General features: G+C 32.1%; 1 non-coding gene across 1 annotated transcript; it reads left to right on the forward strand.

The window, feature by feature from the left end:
- Positions 1-6,503: 6,503 nt before the first annotated feature.
- On the forward strand, positions 6,504-6,610 carry LOC123393350. The gene has a single exon (XR_006608114.1). It is a non-coding gene; the product is annotated as a U6 spliceosomal RNA (small nuclear RNA).
- The last annotated feature ends 444 nt before the right edge of the window (positions 6,611-7,054 follow it).

Genomic DNA, 7,054 nt, shown 5'->3' on the forward strand with positions numbered 1-7,054 from the left:
AAATGAAAACTCTCCAGGTGAGCCTTGGTACCATAGAAACATGAGTAATAATAATAAGTTGTTGTTTTAGGGGATTAAGTTTTGCACTGTTCTTTTATGCAAAATTAGATGGCAGAAACATCTTTCACTATCCAGGTAATAAAAATAAGATTAGAATGCATGCTATAGTATCCAGGGTAATTACTTAAAAGAACAGAGTAAGTAACTGTATAAGTAAAAAAGCCAATAAAGAGGGATAATAAAAATAAACAAGCCAAACAAATGAGTTTATAGCTATTTCACAACAGACAAATGTTCTTGCAAAATTAGGAAAAAATTAATTATTTGAATCATATTTTTAAAGGTATTAGGAATCTGTGAATGCAAAGAGTTAGATGAAATAAAATCCCAAGGAGAATTCTAAAGAAGAGAATCTAAGAGACAAATTTTCTCAGGGAAGCTAGTAATATCCAATTATTTTCCCCCACAGAACAGAGGTAATTTCAGCTGTATACTAAAGATCTAGTTTGTCCAAACTCCAGGTATGCTAAAACACAGAGCCTGTAATGAGGGAAATGTAACCTAAAAGTTGTGGGTAATCATAGAAGAAATAGTGTGGCAAATTGAAAACCTGAAGGAACCAGAACAATAGCTGACATATTCATGGGACATTTCCTGCATTCTGAGGCCATGATGGTGTAAACAGACATAGGTTAAAATCTCCTAGAGGCAGATTGAAATTCTGTCCATTTCTCAATGCTTAGGAAATAAAAACTTGCTTCAAACACACTGTCAACTTTCTCTTTCAATATGTGCATGTTTTGAAAATATGTGGGGTATGAGCCTAGAGATTTAGCTCTGAAGCATAGTACCAGAACTACTAACAGTGATTCACATCTGAGAAGAATAAGATGGTCCAGACCCTAAAACAAAGGTCTGGGAGAGCCTCATCCTAGAAACAAAGGTAAGCCAGAGGTAGACTGTATAAGTAAAACTCGAACTCAGCTATTACCCAGTTCAATTTTGAATTGGAGCCAGAAGACTCTCACTCTATCTGCTCAACAGAGGAAAGAGAGAATCCTTAACACTAAGTTAACAAATCAAGAGTAAATTAAATCCAAGGAAGTAAGTGGAAAGAATTTTAAAAGAACTAAAATTAGTAAGATGGAAAATAAAACATAAAGATCATCAACAAAACTTAAATTCACTTCTTTGAAAAGACAAATAGTATTAACAGACAGCTAGCAAGACTGAGAAAAAGAGTAAGACAGCTCAAATAAACATTTGAAAAAGGAGCATCACTACAGATCCAACCAACATGTAAAAGACCTTAAGAGAACTTTATAAACAAAGTTATAACAACAATTTAGAAATTTTAGATGAAGTAGGCAAAATCCTTGAAAAATGCAACCTAACAAAACTGACACAAGTGGAGCTCATGTGGTAATGTTAGAAAAATAAATATTGGAAAAACAGAAAAAGAAAATGTTCTTAGAATAAACTTCATTGGATATTTAGAAAATTCAAGGGACTACACAGTTTAATTGTTAGAACTAATAAATGATGTATAAAGTTTGCTGGATACATGACTGACACAGAAAAGCATTTCCATGTGATAGCAATGAACAATAGAAAATGAAAGTTTAAAAAGAATCATTTACAAGGCACCTGCGTGGCACAGTTCATTAAGCATCCTATTTTGGTTTCAGCTCAGATCATAATCTCATGGTCGTGAGATGGAGCTTTGCATAAGGCTCCATGCTCAGTGTGGCGTCTGCTTTCTCTCCCTCTACCCTGTCACTGCCCCATCCCTGCTCACACACTCTCTCTCCCTCTCTCTCTCAAATAAATAAACAAACAAAATGACCAAAAAAATCAGAAACACAAAAATAAATCTACCAAAACATTTGCAAGTCTTCTACATAAAAAAACCATAACCATCAGGGAAATTTTATAAGATCTAAATAAATGGAAAAAATTATTGTGTCTATAGATGGAAAAGTCAATATAAAAGATGTAAATTTCTATTAAATGGTTTTCTACTAAATCTATGGCTTAAATGCAGTCACCAAAAATATTTTAATACATTTTTGTAGAAATAAATTAAATTTAAACATTTCATGAAAGCAAAGAGCCAATGATAGTCAAAATGCTCTTAAAGAGGAAAAAAAATATCTGAGAAAATTCACAATGCCAATATTAAAACTTATTGTAAAGTTAAGGCAATGAGAGCATTGTGGTATGGGCACAAGGACATACAAATAAACTAATGGAACCAAAGAAATAATTCTAAAATGGGGTCATATGTATACATTTTAAGTATTTCAAAGATGGTAGAACACATTAGTGAGGAAAGGATGGCCCTTTCAATAACCAGCTCAAGATCAAGTGGAGGGCCCCCCGGCTGGCTTAGTGGGCTAAGCCTCTGCCTTCACTCAGGTCATCCCAGGGTCCTGGGATTGAGCCCTTGCATCAGGCTCTCTGCTCAGTGGGGAGCCTGCTTCCTTCCCCATCTCTCTCTCTGCCTGCTGCTCTGCGATCTCTCTCTGTGTCCAATAAATAAATAAAATCTTTAAGAAAAAAGAAAGATCACGTGGATATCCTCAGGGGAGAAAAATAAAACTCAACACATGCACAAAAAATAGTTTTGGGTGGACTGTAAATCTAAATGTAAAATATAAAACACTTTTAGAAGTCTTGGGATATTTTAGAATATTTTAGAAGCCTTTAGTATATTTTTAGAATATTTTTATGATCTTAAAATATGAAATTGCTTCTTAAACAGGGACAAAAATAAAAGCACTAACCATAATGGAAAAGATTGCTAAATTGGATGTTGAAATTAAGAGCATCTTTATATAAAAAAACAGCAGCAAGAAATGAAAAGTCAAATAAAATAAATAAAAATTAAAATACAAAAAAAAAGAAATGAAAAGTCAAATCACAGAGTGGAAGAAAATCTCTGCCACTCTTATTGCAAAACAAATCACTCAAATCCAGATATAAAGTCATTTCATAAATTCAGACAACCCCATTTAAAAATGGACAAAAACTAGTAGAGGCACTTCAGAAGAGAACAATGTTTATGGGGAAAAGCACATAACCCATTCTTAACCACCATTACTCATCAGAAACATTAAAACTAAAACTACAACAAAAGACCACTATCCATCCACAAAAATGGCTAATTTTTAAAATGCTGATAGCACCCAATATTATTGATGATCTGGAAAACTAGGACCTCTTTTACCGTACTGAGAAAAGTGTAAATTGGTAAAGCCACTATAGAAAATTGTTTGGCATTATCCACCACAGTTGAACGTACACACTCTTATGACCCAGCAGCTTCATTCCTAGGTATATATATCCAACAAAACTGTATATATATGTGTAGCAAGAGACAGGAAAAAATGCTCATATTGGCATTGTCCATGATAGCAAAAAACTGGAAACAACCCAAATATCCCCCCAAAGGTAGAATAGATGGTGATATATCCATATAACAGAATATATTAAATGAATTAACCATAGCAGGAATTTGGATGAATCACATAGACATATTAATTAACAAAATCCAGGCCCACACAATATACAACAAACATACAATTCTAGTTGATAAATATACAAAAATTAATAAAGGCAAAATTAAACTATAGTGTTAAAGGTCAAGATCCGTGATTCTTTTGTGGGTGGAAATAAAGATTGAGCAAGGGCACTAAAGGGCCTTGTGTGATATAGGCAAAATTCAGTTTTGACCTAGATGGTCATTACAGACTTTGTGGCAATTCATTAAGTTGAGCACTTAATATTTGTTGGGTGTTTTTAGATGGGTATGTTAATAGGGAAATTTCAAGTCATACAGATAGATCTCTTTTTTCATGAAAACACTTCTAATTTTAATAAAACAACTGAAATATTAAGCAAAGATTTTGAAATAATTCTTCTAGCAAATACCATTTTGGCAAACAAATATAAAGGTAACAAGACATGTAGGCTGTAGGGACAGGGATAAAAGAGGGATAGTTCAAAAGAAGGAGAGCCTGCACTGGAAGATGCTGTGAAAAGGCAAATCTATGAAATTTCCTATCAAATCGGGATAAAATAACATGAAAATAAATTGAAGTTTTCAAGTAATCACTTAAAAAAAATATATTTTACTGAGTTGTTTTCTTCATCTACAGAAATTCATTTGACTAAGGCTAGGGACAAAATGAATAGGCAGTTGCTCTCTAGTATATAATCACGAAGTTGTGAGCAGAAAATGGTCTATTCATTTGATCTCCACAAAAAGAAATCACATTTAGAAAGTAATATAATTTTGACAATGCCAATTTTTAATTTTATTAGATTAGTTGAACAATTGTGTAGGGATTTGGCTTAATAAACACTTAAGAGAGGAGAGAGAAGAGTTTCCCAGTTATTCCTCTGGAACTTTGTGTAATTCCTTAGTGGAAGTCTGATTACACACATCAGGACTCCAGAACTCTGGGTCTCCAGACCTTCAATTCAAATATGTCAGGGAAACATTTTCATTTGCCAAATTAACAATGATAACAATTAAAACTCTTGACAGTAAGCTACAGTAGAGATACAAAAATAAAATACATTATAACATAACATTATGAAAATAAAATACATTATAATATAACATTATGTTTAAATGGAGCTATACTTATCTTAGATAAGTATAAGCTATACTTATCTAAGTATTCTCAGGAAAAATAATCCTGTGATCCTGTAGGAAATATACACAAAAGCACAGACTAAGGTTAAATTTTTAATTAAAACAATACATTTGAATCTTATTCTGGAAACTTCTCTTCTAACCATTCTCCCACATGCATAAGAAATAAATTAATTGCATTTGTGAAACACTGTATAACCTCTAAATTTTAAGTTCAATACATTTCTCTGTAACTCATACTTCCTACTGTTCATTTGTATCTTATTTTTTTAAAGAATTTCAGCTTTTCATCATTAGAAACTAGTTTGTTACCAGCAAACAGAATGTCTTTCATAGATCTCATTTACTCAGACCACAAAAATGTAAGGCTTTTTAGCACTAAATCAAATTTTTAAAAAAGTAAGACTCAAAATGTAGATTTCTAAATTTTACTAAAACCCATTAAACCATTTACATAAGGCAAATCCTTGAACTATTATTTTAATTATATAAAGGATTAGTATCAATCATATATAAAGAACTAACAAATCAATTAGGAAAAGGCACATGAGTCAATAGAAATATAAAGAAAGGAACAAAAATACAAGAATTTCCCAGAAACGTAAATAAGAGGCCCCTGAAAGTTTCTTGACTTAATAATCATGGAAATGTAAATTAAGACCAAATAAAGATAACATTTTCTATTCATGAGATGGGCAAAAATAAAAATCTAGTAATATTGCTTTGGCAACAATCTAGAATCATGAGGATCCTTATCTAGTTCTGATGGGACAGATGTAAACTGATATAATCACTTTAGAAATCCATTTAGGAATTTCTTATGAAGTTGAAAATGTGCATACCTTCTCATCCAACAATTTTATACTAGGTATATGACCCACAGAAATTTCTGCATATGTTCATCTCAATAGGAGTATGATAAACCAGGTAACTTTTTTAGTAATAGCAAAAAAAAAAAATTACAGCAAACAAGTGTCCAACAGGAAATGAAAAACTATGGAATACTCATACAAAATGTATTTTATAGCAGTGAAAAGACTGATCTACTCAATACATGAATTATTGGTATTGAATCTCACAAACATAATCCAGGTTTTTTTCTTTAAAAGGGCATTTTAATAAAGCCTGCAGATAAATAAAATGAATTAATATATCTTTTAAAAGGGATGATAAATATCAAAATCAGAGCAATAGTTTCTGCTTAGAGCAAAGGGAAGGGTTATGGAGTTGTAATGGTAATGATCTAGCTCAGGGTCAGCGAGCTATGACCATAGGTCAAACCTAGCCACCACCTGTTCTGTAGTTTTATTGGAACACATGGATTTACACAATAGGGCATAGTGACTTTCCTGCACTAGCAGAGTTGAGTAATCACAACAACAAAACAAAATACAAAACCTAAATATTTTGTATCTGGTCCTCTACAGAAAATATTTACATACCTCTGTTCTAGTTTATAAATTATAAATTTAAATTTATAAATTTATAAATTATAAATAGGTTCATTATATATATAATATTTTATATATAATATATATTTATATATAATGTATATATAATGTATAATATATAATATTTTATATATAAATTTATATTATATAATATATATTATATATAATATCTATAATTAAATAATGTCTTAAAATATTGTTCTTACAGAATTGGTGCATGGAATTCGCATGGCTTTATAGTAATGTGGCTAAGGATGAACTCAATCAAGCCAGCACACCTTTCTAAGGTCACTGCTTACTTTTCATTAGATCAACCATGCAAATTACCTGGCTCCAATCGTGGAGAAAATCAGCAGACGGGACCTAACATAAATTAAGAAAGAATTAAGGTGCTCGCTTCGGCAGCACATATACTAAAATTGGAACGATACAGAGAAGATTAGCATGGCCCCTGTGCAAGGATAACATGCAAATTCGTGAAGCATTCCATATTTTAAAAGAAAGAAAGAAAGAAAGAAAGAAGTAAGAATTAATAACATAAATTAGGAAATAAGTAAGAATTATAATAATAGCAATGCTAAAAAAAAGTTGGTATATTAAATTCCTAGGGTTCCTATAATGAAGAACCATAAATTGGGTGGTTTTAAACAAAAGAAATGGGGGTGCCTGGGTGGCTCAGTGGGTTAAAACCTCTGCCTTCAGCTCAGGTCATGATCCCAGGGTCCTGGGATTAAGCTCTGAATCGGGCTCTCTGCTCTGCAGGGAGCCTGCTTCCTCCTCTCTTCTCTCTGCCTGCCTCTCTGCCTACTTGTGATCTCTGTCTGTCAAATAAATAAATAAAATCTTAAAAAAAAAAAAAGAAATGTATTCTCCTACATTTCTGGAAGCCATAAGTCTGAAATCAGTTGTGTTGGCAAGGCTAGTTCTTTCTGGTTTGAGG

This window comes from Mustela putorius, unplaced genomic scaffold (genome assembly GCF_011764305.1).
Source record: "Mustela putorius furo isolate JIRA1106 unplaced genomic scaffold, ASM1176430v1.1 tig00000827_pilon_pilon_pilon, whole genome shotgun sequence".
Classification (NCBI taxonomy): domain Eukaryota; kingdom Metazoa; phylum Chordata; class Mammalia; order Carnivora; family Mustelidae; genus Mustela; species Mustela putorius.